At 44.0% G+C, this 23,669-nt stretch overlaps 1 protein-coding gene across 2 annotated transcripts in view; it reads right to left on the bottom strand.

Annotated features, from left to right (window-relative positions):
* Window positions 1-23,669, bottom strand: part of ANKRD12 (ankyrin repeat domain 12) — a 1,254,496-nt gene that overhangs the window by 828,115 nt on the left and 402,712 nt on the right. The gene's annotated exons all lie outside the window — the stretch shown is intronic.

Here is a 23,669-nt window from a genome sequence, read left to right as displayed (position 1 = left end):
CGCCTACTCAGAGGTGATCTCAGACTGACATACAAGACCATGTCCAACCCAGAATTGATGGACATGCTCCACCTAAAGAAAACCATATCCCCTCGAGCCACACGCTCCAGGGATTTAAATCTCACCAGAACAATAAATAGGACATGCTGGAGGGATAGATTCCTGTCCCAGAGACTTCCCATGCACTGGAACAAGATTCCAATCTACATTAGGCAGAGCTCCCCGCTAACCCTCTTCAAGAGAAACCTTGACGAGTGGATGAGAAACAAAGTTTACCCCAGGGATCACTTCCATGGCTCTGCTGGACAGAGGCACAGGGAACTAATCTAAGAGGACGGCGAAAGCCAACACATTCTGGCTAGGCTTATAAATGCCTTCTGGTAGATAGCCTAGTACCTACCTATGAACCTATGAGCCTATTATAAAGTGTTTATGTTTATAATGGCTAAAAGAATGGTAAAAGTGATACCAAAATTGATAGATATTAATCAGTGTGGTTTTGTGGACAGGAGGCAAACATTTGACAACATTAACAGAACATGGACCACCCAGAGAGAAGCAGAATGTAAGAAAATACCACTGCTATTGTGGGTCTTGATGCACAGAAATCATTCGACAGAGTAGACTGGGACTTCATGCGCAGGGCAATACAACTATAAGGTTGATTAGAGGTATATGTATATATGCGGGATCGGAGGCGAAAATTAAAGTGGGTGGCATCTTCTCGGATAATTTCTGCTTGCGTAGAGGAACCAGGCAGGGGATGTTCTTTTTCCTTTGTTATTTGCATTATATTTAGAACTACAGGGAATCAAAACAAGGGACTCAGAAATTCAAAGATATAACTGGTATGGCAGTTAAGAAAAGCTGGCGCTATCTGCAGATGATATTATTTGATACCTGACAAAACCAGAAAAGGACATTACAGTTATGTGGAACATTTTAAGACAGTTTCACATATTTTCAGGATACAAAATTAATGATGCCAAAACAAAGGTGATGGTGGTAAATTATGTACCCACACATGAACAGGTCCAACAATATCCATATTTATGGGGACATAATAAAAAAAGTATTTAGGAGTATGGATTAGAAATTATTCTGTTGTGGCAGCTAAAGATATACAAGAAGAGACCAAACAGAAGCCAATACAAAAATTGAGAAACTGAATGCTTTGTTATATGGATGGAAAGATGCAGGCAATTAAAATGTTTTTAGTCCCTTTAATCTTATACACAGGTCAGACATATTTTTACTAACCAGAGGAGAAGCTGTAGATAGCAATTGATAAATAGCCGAAGGATTTTTATCTGGGAGGGAAAGATGGCAAGGGTCAACTGGGATAAGCTGATTCTTCCAATAGAACAAGGTTGACTACGATTACCCAAATGTGGGGGGTGGGGGGGGGGTATTTTAGAGCAACACAGTTAAGGCTCCCTATACTTAACACACAAATAAAAAAAGAAGTTATGTACTCACCATAACGTTCCATGTGTATTGCCCATCTCACCTTCATTCTTAGCAGGTTGGGGTTCAGATCCAATCCTCGGATCTGACTCTGCCTTATACATCAGCTCGAGGTCTTTCACTAGCTCGTTGCTATCCCCTATTCCATAATGCACTAGGAGAGCTCCCCATATCTTGTTTGCAGCTATACAAAGGAATTCCAAACTAAGGATAGCTTAATACTTAATCAAGAAAGTCAGAGAACACTAGTAGCTAATTGTATCAACTCGGACTTCCAGGAGCAAAAAGCTGGGGGAAGGAGGGTGGGATGTAAGAATAAGGACGAGATGGACAAACACACATGTAAAGTACAGTTGTGTACACTTACCATAAATGTAGATGTTAGAGTGTATTCACTGTTGCAGTCATTACATTTGGGTAATCTGCTGGCAGGTTGCCCTCAGTCGGCCTGAATAACAAAGTCTTGGGTCCTGTGTCGGTTGCTGTCTCCTCTAACGTCAGGTTGGCAGGGGTATAAAACATGCAGCCAATGCCATTTTATTCAGTTTTTCTTGCCCCCCCCCCAAAAAAAAAAAAAAAAATATATATATATATATATATATATATATATATATTATATACACACAAAACTAAACAGCAATACATAAAAATGCACTTTTAGCAACATAAACTTTGCCTTCATCTAAAAGCAAATACACCACAAAGGCTTTAGAATATAGTGAAGGAAAGAGAAGTTATAGAAAAGGGGGATGGCGGGTGGGTAACCCGGACTGCAACAGTGAATACACTCGAACATCTACATTTATGGTAAGTGTACACAACTGTACTATGTTCTTAGTGTTTCACTGCTACAGTCATTACATTTGGATAGAATCCCAAAGCTATGGATGGGAGGATGGAACTAAATAGCATTAGGAGTGGGTATAAGGCCCTGCAGAACTGCAGTGGCAAAGCCTGCCCTGGATTTAGAAAAGAGAGGCCAATGATAGTGCTTTGTGAAGGTATAAACAGAACTCCAAGTAGCAGCTTCTAGAATGTCTTTGGTTGGAACTCCTCTGAGAAAGGCTGCTGAAGTAGAGGCAGCTCTGGTGGAATGTGACCGGATTTCCTTGGGTACAGGTTTACCATGATGCAAGTAGCAACGAATGCAGTGGCTTATCCACTTAGAAATAGTCTGCTTTGATATAGCCTTCTCCTCTGATCCTGATGCAAATGCCACCAGTAGTTGCTCAGACTTCTTAGAGATTTGGTCCCGTTTAAGTAGAATCTTAGTTGTCTGTGTATGTCCAATGAATGTAGAATCCGCTCCCCCTCGTTCTGCGGATTTGGGTAAAATGTTGGCAGGTGAATAGTTTGGTTAAGAGCCACACTGGATACCACCTTAGGCATAAAGGAAGGATTGGTCCTGAGGGACACCCTGTCCGGGTGAAATGTAATAAAAGGCTCCACAGCCATGAGAGCCTGTAGTTCTGAAACCCTTCTTGCTGAAGTGATTGCCAAAAGGAAAGCCGTTTTCCAAGATAAAAAATTGCAGTTTTGTACCTACCATAAATGTAGATATTCGAATGTAGACACTGCTGCAGTCATTACACTTGGGATATCCTGCTGTCAGGCGGTTCCCCAGTCGGCCTGAGTTCCAAAGTCTTGGTCCGGCGTCGGTTGCTGTCGCCTCCTCCCTGACATCAGTGTGACAGGGGTATACAAGATGCAGCAGACGCCATTTTCTTCAGTTTTTCTTGCCCCAGATGTCAGGTGCCCCCAAATAGGTAGGCAATTCAAATTGCTAATAAAACATACATAAGAAAAGCAAACCACAACTTTCAGTTACCAGCAAATACTCCCCATAGGTAGTAAAGGGTAGGAGGCATAAGTACGTACCAGCAAGTAAGAGGGGAAGGAGGGAGGGTAACCTGGACTGCAGCAGTGTTTACACTCTAACATCTACATTTATGGTAGGTACAAAACTGCACTATGTTCATCGTGTGACACTGCTGCAGTCATTACACTTGGGTGGAATCCCAAAGCTGAGGTAGGGAGGCTGGTTCTATAAGGCATTAGGGGTGGCTATAAGGCCCTGCAGCACAGCAGTGGCGAAGCCAGCTCTGGATTTGGACTATAAAGGCAAATGGTAATGCTTGGTGAAGGTATGCACAGAACTCCATGTTGCTGCTTCCAAAATATCCTTGGTAGGTACTCCTCTGAGGTAGGCAGTAGAAGTGGCTGTTGCCCTGGTGGAGTGAGATCTAATGCTGCTAGGAACAGGTTTGCCATGGTGAGTATAGCAGAAACGTATACAATGTCCTATCCATTTTGAGATAGTCCATTTTGAAATGGCTTTTCCCTGTGCTCCTGCAGCATATGCTACCAATAATTGCTCAGATTTTCTGAAAGCTTTGGTTTTGTCCAAGTAGAAGCGCAACTGCCTGTGAATGTCCAACGATTGTTCTGTGGTTTTGAATAGAAAGTTGGCAAGTGAATAGTTTGGTTTAGAGCCACACTTGATACCACCTTTGGCATAAACGTAGGGTTAGTTCTTAAAGACACCCTGTCCTAGTGGAAAATGAGGAAAGGTTCCACTGCCATTAGTGCCTGTAATTCTGAAACTCTTCGTGTTGATGTTATTGCCAGTAACAGAGCAGTTTTCCAAGAGATGTATTTTAATTCTGCTGTATTAGCTGGCTCAAAAGGAGGTAAAGTTAATTTTTCAAAAACAAAGTTGAGGTCCCAAGTTGGGGTAGGTGCTCTACGGGGCGGTCTTATGTTTTTAGCCCCTCTGAGGTATTGTTTGAGCAAAGGATTAGAAAAAATTGGTGGATCCGTGTTGTAATGAGCCGAGATAGCTGAGGCGTGGATCTTGATGGATGAAAAAGAGAGGCCCTTGTCCAGCATCTCGGTTAAGTATTGCAGTATCTGAGGAATGTTTGGGACTAGAGGGTCAAGGCCGTGAGCTTGGTTCCAGGCACAGAATCTCTTCCATTTGTCCGAGTATGCTTTCCTGGTGCTAGGCCTTCTGGCCTCCAGAATGACATCCATAACAGCTTTGGAGAGAGGCATTGCTTACTTGACTAAGGAATTTTCCATGCAGCTAGGTTTAAGGTCTTTAGCTGGCTGTGAAGTATCTGATTGTTGTGCTGTGTCAGCAAATCTGGGATTTGAGGCAAAATCCAGGGTGGTTCTTGTGCTAAGTTCTTTAAGATTGGGTACCAGTGCTGGCGTGACCAGTCTGGTGCAATCAGGATCATCTTTGGCTCTTCTTGCCTGGCTTTTAGGAGTACCTTTGGAAGGAGAGGTAAAGGAGGGAAAGCGTATACTTGCAGGTTTTTCCAGCTGAATGAGAGGGCATCCACTTTCCATGCTTATGGATGGTAACTCCTTGTGCAGAATTTCTGTAGCTGGAAGTTCATTGGGGATGCAAACAGATCTATGTCCGGGCTCCACCATTTTTGTGTTATCATTCTGAATATTTGTGGATTCAATTCCCATTCGTGGGGATCCATGATGTTTCTGCTTAGGTCGTCTGCCAGTGTGTTTTTCTCTCCTGGCAGGAATTGTGCTTGCAGATGAACTTGGTAGTCTAGAGCTGTGTTCCACAAGGTCATGGCTTGTCTGCAGAGGGGGTAGGAGTGTGTGTCCCCTTGTTTGCTTATGTACCACACAACTGTGGTGTTGTCTGTCTTTAGTAATAGTTGTCCTGGATGCAGCAGGTCCTTGAAAGCTATAAGTGCATTTTGTACAGCTAGCATCTCTTTTTGATTGATGTGAAGATGCCTTTGCTCTGTAGGCCACTCGCCCTGAATACATTTTCCTGCCATGTGTGCTCCCCAGGCGTAATCCGATGCATCTGTTGTCAGTGTTTGCCTGGCTGTGGGTTGAGTAAAAGGCTGTCCCTTGTTGAGGTGATAAGCTTGAGCCCACCATCGAAACTCCTGTTGAAGGCAAGGAATAAGTGGTATAACTGTTTCCAAACTTTGACAGTGTTGAGACCATACACTCTTTAGGTACCATTGTAGTTTCCTCATATGCAGTCTGGCATATGGAATTAGTAGTATGCAAGATGCCATGTAGCCCAAGGCCTGCAGAATTTTTCTTGCAGGTCTTTGTTGCCATCAATTGAAAGTATTGAGTCAGTTGTCCTTGCTTATCTGGCGTGAGATAAGCCATCTGAGCCATTGTATTCAAGCTGGCACCCAGGAATATTATCTGTTGTGAGGGCACTAGTTTTGATTTCTTTTCGTTTACTGTGTACCCCAGGCAACTTAATAACTTTTTTACGAACACCAGATGCTTTAGAAGAATGTCCTTGCTCTCTGCTTGAATCAGGCAGTCGTCCAGGTATGGATACATTTTAATTCCTTTTTGCCTGCAAAATGCAATTACTGGTGCCAGGCACTTTGTGAAGACCCTGGGTGCAGTAGATAAGCCAAAGGGCAGTGCACAGAATTGATAGTGCATTGAACCAGCTAGACATCTGAGGTATCTTCTGCAATTTTGTCTGATAGGGACATGCAGGTATGTCTCCTTGAGGTCCAAAGTCACGAGCCAAGCTTTCTTGCCCAGCGTGGGAAGAAGCTGCTGTAGTGCCAACATTTTGAATTTCGGAACATCCAGGTAAGTGTTTAGAGAAGAAAGATCCAGAATGGGTCTCCAGGCTTTGTCCTTTCTGGGAACCAGAAAGTCTCGAGTAAAATCCTTGTCCTTGCTCTTGTGGTGGCACCTTTTGAATAGCTCTCATGTCCATGAGTGCTGTAATTTGTCTTTGAGCCTTTGCCCATTGATATGGTGGCAAATTTGGCATTCCTTTTAACCTTGGCAGGGTGTGAAAATGGAACCTGTAACCTTGAGATACAATGTTGAGAACCCATTTGTCTTTGGTGATGCAATGCCAATTGTGACAGAAAAGTGCCAGTTTTCCTTCTAAGGGGGCTGCCAAGAGAGAGCTGTTTGGCAGCTGTAGTGGGAAGTCATTGAGATGCTTTTTATAAGGTTGTGGCCTGTCTTCCCCTTCTTTCTGGCCTGGTGTACCACATTGTCAAGGCCTGTAAGGACCTTGTGCTTGACCTCGACCTCTTGGACGTCTGTATCTGCCCCTGTGAGGTCTTGTCTGTGACTGGAAAGGACCAATTCTTTGTTGGCCAATTTCTGCTAAAACGAGGAGGCTGAACCTGTAAGAAATCCTTCACCGTTTGCATAGATTTTTGCCTTATCCTCCATCTTCTTTAATACCTCCTCTGCCTTAACTCCAAACACATCCCGCTGCAAAGGTGCATCCAATAATTTTGCCTTAACATGATCTGGCAACGTATGTTCTTTTAACCAAGCATGCCTTCTAATGACAGAGCCTGTAACTGCTGCTCTACAAGAGGCCTCTAAGGAATCAAACCCACATTGCAAAGTAGGTTTTCCCAATTGTTCAGCTGCATGCAAAAAATCCTGCATTTCTTTAAAATTAGGAGGATCTGAATCTGGAAGCATCTTTTGTTTCAACTGAGACATCAAAAATTGCTGATATTTTAGCATGTGAAACTGGCAATTTAAGGCTCTCATTGCTAAAGTTGGAGACGTATATACTTTCTTTCCCCATCTGTCTAATGCTCTGGAATCTGTCAGAGGGAACTGGGTTTTTTGCTGATGAGGCCTTAATCCCTTTGGGTCCCTGAGAAATAGTTTCAGGGTCAGCAACAGGGCTTTTATACAGAAATTTGTGAGAGTCAGGGACTCTAATATCTATCATGTTTAACTGGGGCTGGAGGTAAGGAGTCAGGGTTTAAGCTGGATTCAGTGTACACATCATCCACAATATCTAACACTGGTGGAATAGCAAGGGATCTGTGTTGAGGCAATAAAAGGAAGTCTAGCCTTTTCTTGGATTCTGAGTAATCCTGGCCTTCCCAATGGAAATGCTCCCTCATGGTATGCAAGGTCTCCCCAAAGGAATAGTCCTTGTCTTTGCGCTTTTTATGTATTCCGGTCGTTGGAAGTTCCGACGGCATGGTGTAATTAAATTTTCTGCCAAAATAATGTCGAGCAAAATCAAACAGACGTTTAATAGTGCGCTTGTTGAACCTAGCGCAAAACCGACAACCAGTGACGTCGTGGTCTGGGGGCCTATGCATGGAATACAATAGGAGTGGAAATCCTTATGAGGTATTTGCTTCCCACAAGAAATACAGTTATTAACTTTTACTGACATCGATCTGAGGCAAGAAAAAGTTTCCCCAACGGGGTACTTGGCTTTGTAGAAGACTTTTTTCTGGATTCGGAATGAAAATCTCAGGAGACGGCCGACCGGCACTTGCGAACTGCTTCTGCTTCGGGCACCGCGCTGCAAGAAAGACTGAGGAAAATGGCGTTGGCTGCATCTTATATACCCCTGTTGCACTGACGTCAGGGAGGAGGCAACAACAACCGACGCCGGACCAAGACTTTGGAACTCAGGCCGACTGGGGAACTGCCTGACGGCAGGATAACCCAAGTGTAATAACTGCAGCAGTGTAACACGAACATCTTTATATCCGCAGTAGCTGCTGGTTCAAAAGGAGGCAGGGTGAGTTTTACCAGCACAAAACTGAGGTCCCATGCAGGGGTTGGTGATCTTCTGGGAGGCCTTAAATTTTTGGCCCCTCTAAGATACTGTTTTAGCAGAGAATGAGAGAAGATAGGAGGCTCCATGTTGTAATGAGCCGAAATGGCAGAGGCATGGATTTTTATTGAAGAGAAGGATAGGCCCTTGTCAAGCATCTCAGTCAAGTATTGTAGAATCTGAGGGATATTTGGTTTTGCTGAGTCCGTTCCTTGTCCTTTTTCCAAGCACAAAATCTCTTCCATTTATCAGCATAAGATTTTCTAGTACTAGGCCTTCTGGCTTCCAAAATGACATCCATAACAGATTTACTGAGAGGTGTTGTTTGAATAATTACATGAACAGCCATGTCACCAGGTTCAGAGTTTGGAGCGGAGTGTGCAGAATTTGATTGTTCTGCTGAGTATTTGAGGCAAGTACCAAGGAGGGAGTTGAGACATACTCCTTAGAATTGGGTACCAGTGCTGGCGAGGCCAGTCCGGAGCAATTAGGATCATTTTTGGTTTTTCCTGTCTGGCCTTTAGTAAGACCCTGCGGAGAAGAGGCAGAGGAGGAAAGACGTAGACTGACAGGTTTTTCCAACTGAAGGATAGGGCATCCACTTTCTATGCTTGTCTGTGATAAGTCCTTGTGCAGAATTTGTCCAGTTGATAATTTTGGGGAGAGGCAAATAGAAATATGTCTGGGCTCCCCCATTTCTGTGCTACCATGCTGAAGACTTGTGGATCCAGTTTCCACTCGTGAGGGTCCATAGGATTTTTGCTTAGGTCGTCTGCCAGAGTATTTTGTTTTCCTGGCAGAAACTGAGCTTGAAGATGTACTTGGTAAGTCAAGGCTGTGTCCCATAATGCCATGGCTAGTCTGCAAAGGGGGTAGGAATGTGTACACCCCTGCTTGTTTATGTACCACATAACCGTGGTGTTGTCTGTCTTTACCAGTAGTTGTCCTAGATGAAGTAAGTCCTTGAAGGCTGTCAGGGCATTCTGAACAGCTAGCATCTCTTTCTGATTGATATGCAGATGCAGTTGTTTTGGGCCCCATATGCCCTGAATGCATCTCCCCGCCAGGTGGGCCCCCCAATTATAATCTGATGCGTCTGTAGTTAGGGTTTGGGTGGCAGAAGGTAGAGTGAATGACAGTCCCTTGTTTTGGTGACATGTCTCTGCCCACCAAAGAAACTCCTGTTGTAGGCAGGGAATGAGTGGAATCATGGTTTCCAGACTGTGACAATGTTGACTCCCATAAGCTTTTTAGGTACCATTGAAGTTTCCTCATATGCAGTCTTGCATACGGAATTAGTAGGATGCAGGACAGAAGCTGTTGTAAAATCAGCATTTTGAATTTTGGAATGTCCAGGAACGGGTTCAAAATCGATAAGTCCTGAATTGGACGACAGGCATAGTCTTTTCTGGGTACCAGGAACAGTCTTGAATAAAAATCTTGCCCTTTTTCCTGTTCTGGTACTGGTTGAATAGCCCCCATATCCATGAGGGACATAACTTGTTTGAGCCTCTGCCCATTGATTTTGTGGCAGATCTGGCCAACCGTTTGGAATTGGTAAAGTATGGAAATGAAATGTGTACCCCTGGGACACTATTTAATACCCACTTGTCCTGGGTAATTAACTGCCAATTTTGAGCATGAAGAAGTGCAAATTTTTCCCCCAAGGGGGCTGCCAAATGATAAGTGCTTGGTGATGGTAGAGGGAAGTCATTGAGACTGCTTACTGTAGGGTTGTGCTTTGTTTCCTCCAGATTTGGAGGTGGAGGCACCCCATTGCTTTGACCTGTAAGAACCCTGTGATTGGTATCTAGAGCCTTTAGAGCACCTGGATTTGCCTTGAGAGGCTCTGTTGGACACAGGAAAGGACCAATTTTTAGTAGGACAGTGCCTACTGAATCTAGATGGCTGCACTTGTAAGAAATCTTTTACAGTTTGCATAGATTTAGCTTTGTCTTCCATTTTCTTTAAAACCTCTTCTGCCTTATTACCAAACAGAGTATCATGCTGTAAAGGGGCATCCAACAATTTAGCTTTAACATGATCAGACAGATTTTGCTCCTTGAGCCAGGCATGCCTTCTAATCACAGATCCAGTACATGTGGCCTTGCAAGAGGCCTCCAAGGAATCAAAACCACATTGCAAAGTATGCTTTCCAACCTGTTCTGCTGCATGCAATAGTTCATGTAATTCTTTATTTTCCACACAATCAGAAATCAACATCATTTTCTGTTTCAATAGGCCCATAACATGCTGTTGATATTTAAGCATATGAAACTGGCAGTTTAAGGCCCTAATTGCCAAGGTTGCAGACGTATAAACCTTCTTTCCCCATCTATCCAGCACCCTGGAATCTCTATCAGAGGGGGGTAGGATTTTTGGCTGTAGAGGCCTTTACACCTTTGGGACCCTGTGAGATAGTTTCAGGATCAGCAGCAGGATTTTTGAATAGAAATTTGTGGGAGTCAGGAACCCTGTAATATCTGTCTGGCTTACTAGGAGCTGGAGATAGGGAATCAGGAGCCATGCTCGATTCCGAAAACACATCATCAACAATGTCTAATACAGGAGGTATAGCCAAAGGTCTATGCTAAGGAAGAAGGAAATCCCTAAGCCTCTTTTGATTCAGAGAAATCCTGACTCTCCAATGAAAATGTTCCCTTAAAGTATGCAAGGTTTCTCCAAAAAAATAATCCTCAGGAGGAGATGCAGATGGGATGGATTCTTCTGCATCTGAATCCTCATAGGGTGGTATAGAAAATTTCTGACCAGAAGAGGAATCAGAAGAAATAGAAACCTGATCTGAAGATTCATAATCAGCAAGGGGGGGGGGGGGTTGGGAACCCCTGATCAAGGTAATTAAGTCCTCAGCCATTTTGATCATCTGTTTTTTAGGCATAGGGGCCTGAGCACGTGGCTCATGCATCGGATTTTTAGACTTAGAAGTTGTTTTTGAAGCTGGCATCGGTTTTATACAAAAATGTTGAGGCCTGAAAACACCCTCAGAAGCTGGTGCCTGCTCAGTGGCCCCGGACCCATCTGAGGGAGAGACATCCGTGGGTTCAATACTCTGAGTATCTCTCGGCATACCTGACTCCACATGGGTCTCAGTACAGGCCTGTGACTCAAAAGTAGTGGGTATCAGGGGATTGAAAGCACCTCACTGAGTACCGGTGAACCGGCGACTGGCTTAAGAGAAGCTTCGTCGTCTGTTTTAGACCGGTCTGTCTCAGTCTTTTTCTTTGCGTTTTTTGTGAACTCCGGTAGTCGGATTGCTATTCAACGACATTTCAGGGTAATTAAATCTGGATCCAAAATATTTTGAAGCAAAAATATACTGACGCTTAATAGTGCGTTGGTTAAATCTAGCACAAAACCAACAGCAAGGCATGTTATGATCTGGGCCTAGGCAAGGAATACAGTACAAATGAAAATCCTTATGAGGTATTTGCTTCCCACAAGTAATGCAATTATTAACTTTTGCTGACATCGGTAAGGAGCAAGAAAAAAAGTTTCTGTTCTGAAACTCGAATGTGAAAATTTCAGGAGTCGGCCGACTGGCACTTGCGAACTGCTTCTGCTTTGGGCACCACGCAGCAAGAAAGACTGAATAAAATGACGTCGGCTGCATGTTTTATACCCCTGATGACCTGATGTCATGGAAGAGGAGACAGCAACAGACGCAGGACCCAAGACTTTGTTATTCAGGCCGACTGAGGGCAATCTGCTAGTAGATTACCCAAATGTAATGACTGCAACAGTGAAACACGAAGAACATCATTATGGTGAGTACGTAACTTCTTTATGTGATGTTGTCTTATCTCGCCTTCATTCTTAGCAGGTTGGGACAGCGTCCACAGCACCATCTTTCCTGGGTGGCTCAAGGTAGAATATTCTTCAGAACTGTGGAACCAAAGAAGGCCCTGTTCCTGGAGGCCAAATCAACATTGAAATGAGTAATAAAGGTACGTGGCCTTGCCCATGTTGCTGCAGCACAAATGGTATCAATGGGCAGTCTAGCCCTAAAGGTGGAAGAGGTTGCAGTTGCCCTTGTAGAATGACCTTTTATTTTACGGGAAAGATCTTTGTTTTGAGATTTGTAAATGAAGGTTATACAATCTGAGAGTCATTTTGAAAGTGTCACTTTAGAAACTGGAGCACCGTTCTTGAATCTGAATGGGATACAAATAGTTGGTCAGATTTTTTGAAGTCCTTTGTCCTATGTTAAGTAGAAGCGTAATTGTCTATGTACATCTAGCTGGTGCAGCATGTATTCTGCGTTATTCTCATAGTTAAGGAAAAACAGTGGTAGCGTTACGGATTGGTTCAAATTGGAGTTTGAACATACTATGGATAAAAAGGAGGGGTTTGTTCGTAAAGATTATCTGTCTCTGTAGAAAATCATGTAGAGGGGCTTTATTGATAAGGCTTGCAGCTCTGACACCCTTCTAGCAGAAGTAATAAACTATCAAAAAAATATTTTTCCCCCAAGACAAAAATTTGAGATGACAGGATGATGTTGGCTCAAAACGGTGGAAAAAGTAAATGGGATAAGACCAAATTTAAGTCCCATGATGTTGCTGGAGGGCTCTAATAGGTGGTGTTAATAAAAAGGTACTTTTAGGAAAGGCTTTGCATAGACTGTGTGACACAATATTGAGGCCAGATTCACCTAAATTGAAATTAGATATCGCCGCTAACTGAACTCTAATAGGAGCTGCGGCTACGCCTTCATTGAATAGGTTTGCCAAGAATTGTATAATAAAAGCTACTGGGACAGAACAAGTATGAATGTGATTACTTGAAGCCCATGAAGAAAATCTTTTCCATTTGCTTGTATACATCTTTGCACTGAAGCCTTACTAGAAGAAATAAGCATTTGTTTTACTTGAGAAGAAAGGTTAGGGAGCCTGGCTATAGTTGCAATTGGAGCAGCCAAGCTGTCAACTTGACAGACTGAAGAGAGGGATTGAGCGTTTCTGATGCATGAGTGAGAAGGTCCGGAAGTGGGTCCAAAATCCAGGGCTCCTCAAGATGAGGCGATAGGAAGGAGAACCAGAAGTGACGAGGCCAGTATGGGGCAATGAGCATCAAGTCCCTTCCCAAGGAACTGGCGTGCTGAAGAACTTGGGGTGTCAACGGAATGGGACGAAAGGCACAGAGCAGACCAGAGGGCCAATTGTGCACAATTCCATCCCCTGATGACTCTCCCGGAGGGGGAGTAAGGGCAAAGTAGCTGCTGCACTTGGCATTCATGGATGTGGCAAAAAGGTTGCAGCAAGGCTGCCCCATTTGCAGAAAAGCTTTTCCGCTACTTCCTGTTTTATGGACCACTCGTGAGGCATCAGAATTGCTCTGCTGTGTGTCTGCTATGACATTGGATTTCCCCAGGATGTGTGTTATCAGAAAGCGTTGGGAGAAGGTTTCCCACTGCCATACTCTCAGGGCCTCACGGCAAAGGGGGTAAGATCTGGTTCCTCCTTGTTTATGTACCATACAACTGGCATGTTGTCTGTCTGTATTGCAACAGTTCCCAGTGGAAGAGAGTCCTGGAATGCTTGCAACGCCAGAAGCACCGCTCTCATCTCTAGGACATTGATGTGCAAATGGGCCTCGTGTTCCTGCAGAGTGCTTTGGACCATCTTTCCCAGATAATGCCCCCCCAACCCTATCTGAGAAGAGTCAGTGGTCACTGTGGCTAATGGCTGGGGAAGTACAAAAGGTCAACCTAGAGTTATCTGAGAGGAGTAAAGCCACCAACTAAGGTCTTTTTTGCAAGATTCCATTACCAATATCTTGTGAGACATGGGTAGTTCCTGCATTGACCACTGAGTGGACAGTAGCCACTGGAGAATTCTCATGTGCAGACGTGCTAATGGGATCAAGGTTATTGTTGCTGCCATGGTCCCCAAGACTTTTAGGACCGTCCCTACATGTGCTGTTTTCTTGGAAAGAAGATTTCAAACTTGATGTTGTAGAACTTGTACCCTTTCTGGAGGGAGTTTGACCATCATCTTTGTTGTATCTAGTTCTGCTCCTATAAAAACAACACTCTGAGAAGGCAGCAAGGCAGATCTTTCACAGTGTATTGTGATCCCTAATTGAGAGCAGAGATGCGAGGCAGAGTCTCTCGCTTTTGTTAGTAGATGCTCGGTGGTGGCAGTTAGGAGCCAGTCATCTAGGTATGGAAACGCTCAGAATCCTAGGTGTCTCAAGTGAGCCTTGACTACTGCCGTACATTTGGTCAACACTCTGCGGGCTGTAGTGAGGCCAAAAGGCAGAGCTCGAAACTGGTAATGGATGGCTCCCAGCTGTAAGTGCAGGTGTCTGCTGGATCGCCTGTCCATTTTTATGCGGTAGTATGGGTCTACTTCATAACACTGAAAATCAAAACACTGAATTTCGTAACATTGAAACCAGAACATCAAAAATTCAAAATACTGAAAACCCAAAACACTGAAAACTCAGAACATTGAAAGTGTGTTTCATAACATTGAAAACTACACTGCACAAGTAAATAACATCCTCTTCACCTACACTACTATCTAACAAACACACTTTCTACTACGTTTCTGCAGGGGGACAAGCCCCCATGAGAGGGGGAACAGCCCCCCACATCCCCATAAATTAAACATACCAACTCCAAGATTACACTACAGTGGAAAAAAGTTAATTAGGAAATTAACTTTTTTTTCACTGTAGTGCGATCTTGGAGTTGGTATATTTAATTTATGGGGGGGGGTGCAGGGGGCTTGCCCCCCCCCCCTGCAGAAACGTAGTAGAAAGTGTGTTTGTTAGTTAGGTGCTGTTATAGGTGGAGAGGATGTTATTTACATATGCATTGTAGTTTTCAATGTTATGAAGCACACTTTCAATGTGCTGAGTTTTCAATGTTTTGGGATTTAGATGTTCTGGTCTCAATGTTATGAGATTTCAAAGTTGTGACGTAGACCCGGTAGTACGTATCCTGGAAGTCTATCGAGCACATCCAATTGTCTTGTCCCAAGAACGGGGAGTACTGACTGCAGTGTTACCATCCAGAACTTGGACTTTCTTACAGATTTGTTTAGGTTGCTGAGATAAAGAATTGGTCTCCAGTCCCCCATTTTCTTTGGAACTAAAAAAAAAAACTAAAAAAACCTTGAGTAAGTTCCGGATCCTATTTGGTCTGCGGGGACGGTTTGGATGACTCTTGTCTAGCAACTTTTGAATTTCTAGAGTTGCCAGCTCCCTTTGACTGGGTGGGACATCTGGGATATTTTTTATATTTGGGAGGGAGAGGGAAAAGGGTATGGAGTAACCTCTGGATATGATGCTTTGTACCCACTTGTCTTTTGTTACTGTCAGCCAGGCTATTAGGTACAAAGATAAGTGGCCCCAGACTGCCTCCAGAAATGGACAGGTGGCCTCTATTCAGGAACGCTGAAAGGCCTTATCAAAGAAAGATTCCCGGTCGCCCTGATTCAGGTACACAGACTCTTCCAGCCGCCTTTCTGTTTAAAGTATTTCCAAGACGTCTCCAAAGGAGACCTCATCAGAAGGTGACAGTGGGGACCCCTCGGCATCACTGAGGTCCGTATCCGAAGTGATGGACTCCTCTGGGGAGTCTAAATGCTTCCTCCTGCACAACCTCTTCCCAGGAACCTCTTCAGAGGGGTACTCTGGAGAGGTTTCGGAAGAGAGGGGGGCACCCTGTGGGGCATCCTGAGACTTAGGATCTCCACTTCCCTGTGGATGCAAGGATAAAAAGACACACACTGGTGCCTTTGGGGGAAGAATGTTCAGACCAGAGAGTGGAGCTGCCTGTAGAGACAGCACTCTCCTCATCACCTCAAAGGCCCCCCGCCCGTGATCTGAGGAACTCTTTGGCTACGAGGAACTGGAGGGAATCCCCAGAACCAAGGGGGATGGCTCCGAGGCTGACGGAGCTGAGCTCACCCAAGCCGATGCTCCAACAGGGAAGATCGGATCTGACAAATGCTCCAAAATTAAAATTCCACTGACACAGAGACTGACTGGACAAAAGTGGAATGCCTCTCGGAACAGACAGTCTTCAGATCCAGAGAGGATACTTTAGGCCCTTTTTTTTTTTTTTTGGATGGCTCCAACAGAGCACTAGAAGATAAAGACCTCTTGGTAGACCTGTCAGAGTTTGGAGAAGGTGATTGGTCAGAATTTGAAGGACCCAGACCTTCTTGGATCTCTTCGGTGAAGGTTTTTTTCAAAAGGCCTCTTAAAATCAGCTTGTTTTTGCTTTCCAACAAAGCCCTGTGGCTGAAGGAATGACAAATTGCACAGGACTCTTGGAGGTGAACGGCTCCTAAACAACAGACACAAACTGTATGCCTGTCTGCAAGGGACATTTTTTGTCCACATTTTTCACACTTTTTAAACCCAGAGGGTTTAGAATCCTTAGAAAGACATAATCAGTGATGATCAGTAAAAAGAAAGTAAACAGCCAACAATCTAACTATCGATATATCAAAAAAAAAAAAAGTTTATTTATTTTTTTTAAACACCAACAGTAACAACTAACAACAGATAATTAAACCTAACTCTAATAGAAGGGAGAGGACAGCATAGCATTCTAACTTAAACGGGCTATGCCCTGAGGATTGAGAAAAGGGAGGAGGAAACCCTCTAACTTAAACGAGTCTAGGTAGTCCTCCAAGTCAAATGAACCAACCTGTAAGAATCAGAAAAGGAAAGCCTTCTAACCAACAACAAGCGGTTTAATTTTAGTTTGAAGCCGGAAGAGGGGAAAGAAGGCCTTATTGAAAAAATGATGGCCAACAGCAGTTTAACATAAAGCAGCATAAAACCAACAGCAAGTCCAAGTGGTTAATAGAAAAAATACACTACAAACAAAACAATTTTTTCCCAAAGGAAAAAAAAAAAAAAAAGAAATTGTACTTGGAAAGAGCTAGTGAAAACAGCATCAGTGCCACCCGATCTGTTTTCGCGGCAAACGAGATCTGGGGAGCTATCCTAGTGCATGATGGGACAGGGGATAGCTACGAACTAGTGAAAGACCTCGAGCTGGTGTATAAGGCAGAGTCAGATCAAAGGATCGCATCCAAACCAAACTTGCTAAGAATGAAGGCGAGATAGGACAACATTACATCTGAGGTTATGGAGTACCTGCTAAGTAAAGGATTCAGTGTACAAAATCTAACTCCGAAAGCATCACAGCAGGATAGAGCAATGGACATTCAAATTAAGGAAAAACCAGTAAGAACAGAAAGCAACTGGTCAGTTGCCATATGAAGATGTTCTGGAGCCTTCCACAGGAAACCAGTATAAACGTTCATTTAAAGCTGGACAGCAAGGGAGGGAACAGAAAAACTGTGGCAACTGCAATGCAGTCAGTGTTGAGGAGTGATAGGCCAGTGAGTTCCCACATGACAGAGCAATGCATGACACAGGATGAAACTGAACAGAATGCGCCATAGGAAGATGTTACAGAACGTTCTATAGAATGCCCACAGGAATTGAACAAAAAATGTGTCCTCAGTTTACAAGAAAATGAGCTAAGAGAAGAGTTGCTTGATTTAATAGAGACAAACAGATATATTAAGATCAATGAAAGAAATAGACTGCAGAAGGTCAGTATCATTTTTATTTAATTTATTACATTTGTTTACCGGGTAATTTCTGTCTGGGCCAAATCTATTTTCAGAGGAGACCTGGGGAGGAAAGCTCCTGACATACAGCAGAGAACTATAACAAAACTAATAAATTTAACAAATAATAATGTTTGATTTGTATCAGTGTAATAAAACCCAAAAGTCAGAAGTTTAATAAAACAAATGAACACAGTAATTAGGACTATCCATACAGATCCATATGATATAACAGAAGTAAACGGGATACATTATTGTGCAGCTAAATCAGTAATAGATAAAAATCACACAGGGGAGTAAGGGAAAGGTAAGGGAGAAATCGAACACCATCATGGAAGTATCAAATAGAGAAAAAGTACAGTTGTGTACAATTACCATAAATGTAGATGTTCGAGTGTATTCACTGTTGCAGTCATTACATTTGGGTTATCTGCTTGCAGGTAGCCCTCAGTCGGCCTGATTAACAAAGTTTTGGGTCCTGCGTCAGTTGCTGTCTCTTTTTTCCATGACGTCAGGTCATCAGGGGTATAAAACATGCAGCAGACGCCATTACATCAGTTTTTCGTGCCCCAGATGTCAGGTGCCCCCCAATGGGGAGCAATTAATTATAAAAATACAAAGATATACCTCCAACAATAAAGCAAATACAACAAAAAGGCTTTTAAGCATAGTAAAGGAAAGTAGAGGTATAGCCAAAAGAAGTTAGGGGGCTGGAGGGAGGGTAACCAGGACTGCAACAGTGAATACATTCTAACATCTACATTTATGGTAACTGTACTATGTTCTCAGTGCTTCAATGTTGCAATCATTACATTTGGGTAGATTCCCAAAGCTATGGTTGGGAGGAGGAATTTAGATAGCATTAGGGCCAGCTATAAGGCCCTGCAAGACTGCAGTGGCAAAGCCAGCTCCGCATTTAGAGAAAATTGGCAAATGATAATGCTTGGTGAAAGTATGTACAGAACTCCAGGTAGCAGCTTCTAGGATGTCCCCGGCAGGGACGCCTCTGAGAAAGGCTGTAGAGGTAGATGCAGCCCTGGTGGAGTGAAGTCTGATCCCCTGGGGGATAGGTTTTCCATGGTGCTTACACAGAAATGAATGCACTGGCCTATCCATTTAGAAATGGTTTGCTTTGAAATAGCCTTCCCCTCTGACCCTGCAGCAAATGCCACCAGCAGTTGTTCAGATTTCCTTTGAGGTTTAGTCCTGTCCAAGTAGAATCTAAATTGCCTGTGTACATATAAGGAATGCAGTATCCATTCCCCTTTGTTCTGTGGATTGGGAAAGAAGTTTGGCAAATGAATAGACTGATTAAGAGTCACACTGGAAACCACCTTGGGCATGAAGGATGGATTGGTTCTGAGGGACACCCTGTCCGCATGAAAGATGATGAAAGGCTCCACTGCCATAAGGGCCTGTAATTCAGATACCCTTCTAGCCGAAGTGATTGCTAAAAGGAAAGCTGTTTTCCAAGAAAGAAATTTTAAGTCTGCAGTAGCAGCTGGCTCGAAAGGAGGTAGAGTGAGTTTCTCCAAAACAAAGTTAAGGTGCCAGGCTGGGGATGGGGCTCTCCTGGGTGGTCTCAAAATTTTGGCCGCTCTGAGGAACTGCTTGAGCAGTGGATGAGAGAAGAGGGAAGGTTCTGTGTTATGAGCTGAAATGGCTGAGGCGTGGATTTTAATGGAGGAAAAAAGACATGCCCTTGTGAAGCATCTCAGTTAAGTATTGTAAAATCTTTGGTTCCAGGCACAGAATCTTTTCCATTTTTCAGCATAAGATTTTCTAGTACTAGGCCTCCTTGCCTCCAAAATTATATCCATCACAGGTTTACTGAGGGATGGTAAAGGAGAGATTATGTAATTAGCCAGGCTGCAAGGTTCAGTGTTAGAAGCTGAGGGTGTAGAATCTGGTTCTCCTCCAGAGACAACAGGGAAGGAGTCTGAGACAGGTGCCATGGAGATAACCATGACACACTGTGCAGGAGGGGGTACACCAGTGTTGGCGTGGCCAGTCTGGAGCAATCAAAATCATACTTGGTTTGTCCCGTTTGATTTTTAGTAGTACTTTGGAGAGCAGAGGCATAGACTGATAGATTTTTCCAACTGAAGGACAGAGCATCCACTTTCCAGGCTTGCTTGTGGGGAGTCCTTGTGCAAAACTTGTCCAATTGGTAGTTCTGGGGAGAGGCAAACGGGTGTATATCTGGGCTCCCCTATTTGCTTGTCAACATGTTGAAAATCCTTGGTTCCAGTTTCCACTCGTGTGGGTCCATCAGGTTTCTGATTAGTCCATCTGCCAGTGTACTTAATTTTCCTGGCAGGAATTGAGCTTGTAGGTGCACTTGATAGTTCAAGGCTGTGTTCTACAATGCCATGGCTAGTCTGCAGAGGGGGTAAGAATGTGTACCCCCCCTGCTTGGTTATGTTCCACATTAACAGTGGTGTTGTCTGTCTTTACCATAAGTTGTCCTGGAAGAATGTGGTCCTTGAAGGCTGTCAGAGCATTCTGTACAGCTAACATTTCTTTTTGATTGATATGCAGGTGCATTTGACTAGGAATCATTGCTTCTAGATCCTGAGAATGTTGACACCATAGGCTTTTTAGATACCACTGTAGTTTCCTCATATGTAGTCTTGCATATGGAATTAGAAGAATGCAGGAGGCCATGAACCCCATTTTGCAGATAGCAGGGATTTGTGGCCACTTGTTTGAAGAAGGTTGTCAAATGAATTTGTTTCTCTGGCGTGAGGTAAGCCATCTGGGAAGTTGTATTTAAGCTTGCTCCCAGGAATATAACTTGTTGACAGGATACCAGGTGTGATTTCTTTTCGTTTATGGTGTACTCCAGACAAGTTAGAACCCTTTGAACAAAGGCCAGATGATTCAAAAGTATGTCCTGGCTTTCTGCCTGAATTAGATAATCGTCCAAGTATGGGTATATTTGAATATTTATTTGCCTGCAAAATGCAATAACTGGAGCTAGGCACTTTGTGAATACCCTGGGCGCAGTAGATAAACCAAAGGGCAGTGCAGAGAACTAATAGTGCGTGTAGCCTGCTTTGAAGCGTAGGTACCTTCCGCAAGATTCCCTGATTGGGATGTGCAGGCATGCTTCTTTTAAATCTAGTGTTGCCAACCAAGCATCTTTGCCTAGCATAGGAAGTAATTGGTGAAGAGTCAGCATCTTGAATTTTGGAATCTCCAAAAAGGTGTTTAAAGTAGACCAGTCCAAGATAAGACGCCATGAATTATCCTTTCTGGGTACCAGGAAAAGTCGAGTAGAAACCTTGTCCCTTTTCCTCTTCCGGTACCAGTTGAATAGCCCCCATGCTTGAGAGAGAAAGTACTTGTTTTTGGTCCACTGCCCACTGATTTGGGGATAGGTCCGGCCACCCGCTTGGTGTTGGCAATGTGTGGAAGTGAAATCTGTATCCCTGGGACACTATTTAAAACCCATTTGTCCTGGGTAATGAGTTCCCAGTTCTTTGCATGAAGAGCAATCTTTCCCCCTAAAGGGGCAGTCAGTTGATAAGTGCTTAGAAACTTTAAACTGAAGTCATTGAGACAGTTTACCATAGTGGGGAGTCTTATTACTCCCAGGTTTGGAAGTGGAGGCCCCCACTGCTTAGTCCTGTGTGTCCCCTGGGACTGAAATCTGGGGCTTTTAGTGTGTCTGGGTTTGGCTTGAGAAGACCTGTAAGGGGCTGGAAAGGACCAATTCTTAGAGGGCCAGTGCCTACTAAATCTAGGAGGCTGAACTTATAAGAAATCTTTAACAGTTTGCATAGATTTAGCTTTATCTTCCATCTTTTTAAGAACTTCCTCAGCCTTATTGCCAAACAGGCGGTCCTGATTTAAGGGAGCATCCAACAATTTAGCTTTAACATGATCAGGCAAAGATTGCTCCTTTAGCCAAGCATGCCTTCTGAGCACAGACCCAGTTAACAGCAGCCCTGCAAGAGGCCTCTAATGCATCAAAACCACACTGCAAAGTATGTTTTCCAACTTGTTCGGCAGAATACATTAAATCCTGTAAATCTTTATTTTCCACACAGTCAGGAATCAACATCACTCTCTGTTTAAGCAATCCAAAAACATGCTGCTGATACTTTAACATATAAAACTGGCAGTTTAAAGCCCTAATGGCCAAGGTTGCAGAAGTGAAAACCTTCTTACCCCATCTATCCAGCGACCTGGAGTCTCTATCAGAAGGGGTAGGATTTTTAGCAGTAGAAGCCTTAATGCCCTTGGGCCCTGTGAAATAGTCTCTGGATCCGCAATAGGATTTTTAAAAAGGAACTTGTGTGACTCAGATAGGGACCCTGAAAGAGAGATTTGGACAGCTCTTTGATCGAATCTCTCTAGAAATGTTTGACATGTGCCACATAGTTCAGCACCCTAAGACCAAAGGTCGCTGAAGTGTAGACTTGCTTCCTGAATCTGTCCAACTCCCTGTTAGGTAGCTGGACAGTGAAACTCTCTTCTGCCAGTTCTTTACTGGTGGCTGCTGCCACTACCACTGAATCCATGGCCAGACCCTTGCTCCAGTAAGGACAGCCTTTCGGTGACAAAAAATTTGTCGGGCTTGTAGGGGATTGATTCAGTTATGTCAGACACCTTCCATGCCTTCACAGAGATCAGGCCCACCATTTCATCGGATGGAAGGACCATCCAAAGTAGATGGGCCAGCCCCAAAAGCTTTGATGAATATGGACTCCTTCTGGGATGAGGGTTTAGAAGACTACCCCCTTTCTGTCTTGAGTAGTTCTAAAATCTCTCCAAGTGTGATGTCTGCAAGAGGAGATCTTGGGGACCCTTCCCCTTCACCGAAGTCTGCATCTTTAGTTAGGTGCCTCCTTTTACATTTGTGCTTACGATTCACCTCTCCGGTGGGATGCTCCTGAGAGGACTCCGGAGCTGATGGGTGTTCAACAAGAACGGGGTCAAGGCTTTTGGAAGCTGGCTGTCCTCATGGGATAAGATGAGAAGGCTCAGTACCTGGGGAAATCCTGTGGAGGAGGGATGGCTCAGTACCTGGGGAAATCCTGTGGAGGAGGGATGGATCTGAGCTTGAAGGGATGTCTGCTCTCTAGATTCAAAATCCTCGAAGGCAGAGCCACAAATGGAACCAGGGACCCTTTCAGAAGGAAGGCTGGTCACAGGGAACTGTCCATCTTGGCTCCAAAGCAGATAGAGCAAAGCTGTCCAACACTGAAGCTCCAAGAAAGCGGAACAGCTTCAAAGGTCTTGGTACCAAATCATTTCCCTGAGATTCATTAGGATTCAAAGATTTCAGAGCCAACCAGATCAAAGACAGAGTCAAGGAAGGCTATGCCTCCAGATCAGATAAAGATGTACTCTTATCCAACTGCCCTGATTCAGAAATATGGATCAGGGAAGGAGCAATAAGTGGATAAGTGGCCATCCCCCAGTCCAGGCAGAGGCTGGAGCTGGAAGAACCCACAGCTTGATTTGGGTCCTGAGGAATTTCATCACCCTATCCACATCAGCCTCAGAAAGACTCCTGGAGGACCTAAAAGAATGCAGAAAGAAAGAAGAGGAGGTGGAAAGCCTAGAGAAAAAATGAGAAGATCTCTCCAGAAGAATGGGGGATATCAATTTGGGAGACATCAACCCCAGAGAAACACTGGACAGTGGTCGTGGCAAAGTACTGGTTTTGCTGAGGATTGGTTCCAATGTAAGGACTGGATCTGAAAATTGTTTTTCGCTCTCTCTCTCGCTCTGTGAGTGTGTCTTTCTGTCTCTGTGTGTGTGTGTGCGTCTGTCTGTCTGTGTGTGTGTGTGTGTGTGTGTGTGTGTGTGTGTGTGTGTGTGTGTGTGTGTGTGTGTGTACCTGTCTGTCTGTGCGTGTGCGTACCTGTCTGTCTGTGCGTGTGCGTGTGTGTGTGTGTGTCTGTCTGTCTGTCTGTCTGTCTGTGCGTGTGTGTACCTGTCTGTCTGTGTGTGTGTGTACCTGTCTGTCTGTGGGTCTGTGTGTA

The sequence above is a fragment of the Protopterus annectens genome, chromosome 3.part1 (assembly GCF_019279795.1).
Source record: "Protopterus annectens isolate FY-2018-M chromosome 3.part1, PAN1.0, whole genome shotgun sequence".
Lineage (NCBI taxonomy): Eukaryota > Metazoa > Chordata > Ceratodontiformes > Protopteridae > Protopterus > Protopterus annectens.
Note: the sequence above shows the minus strand (reverse complement) of the source record. Positions and strands in the feature narration are given on the sequence as shown.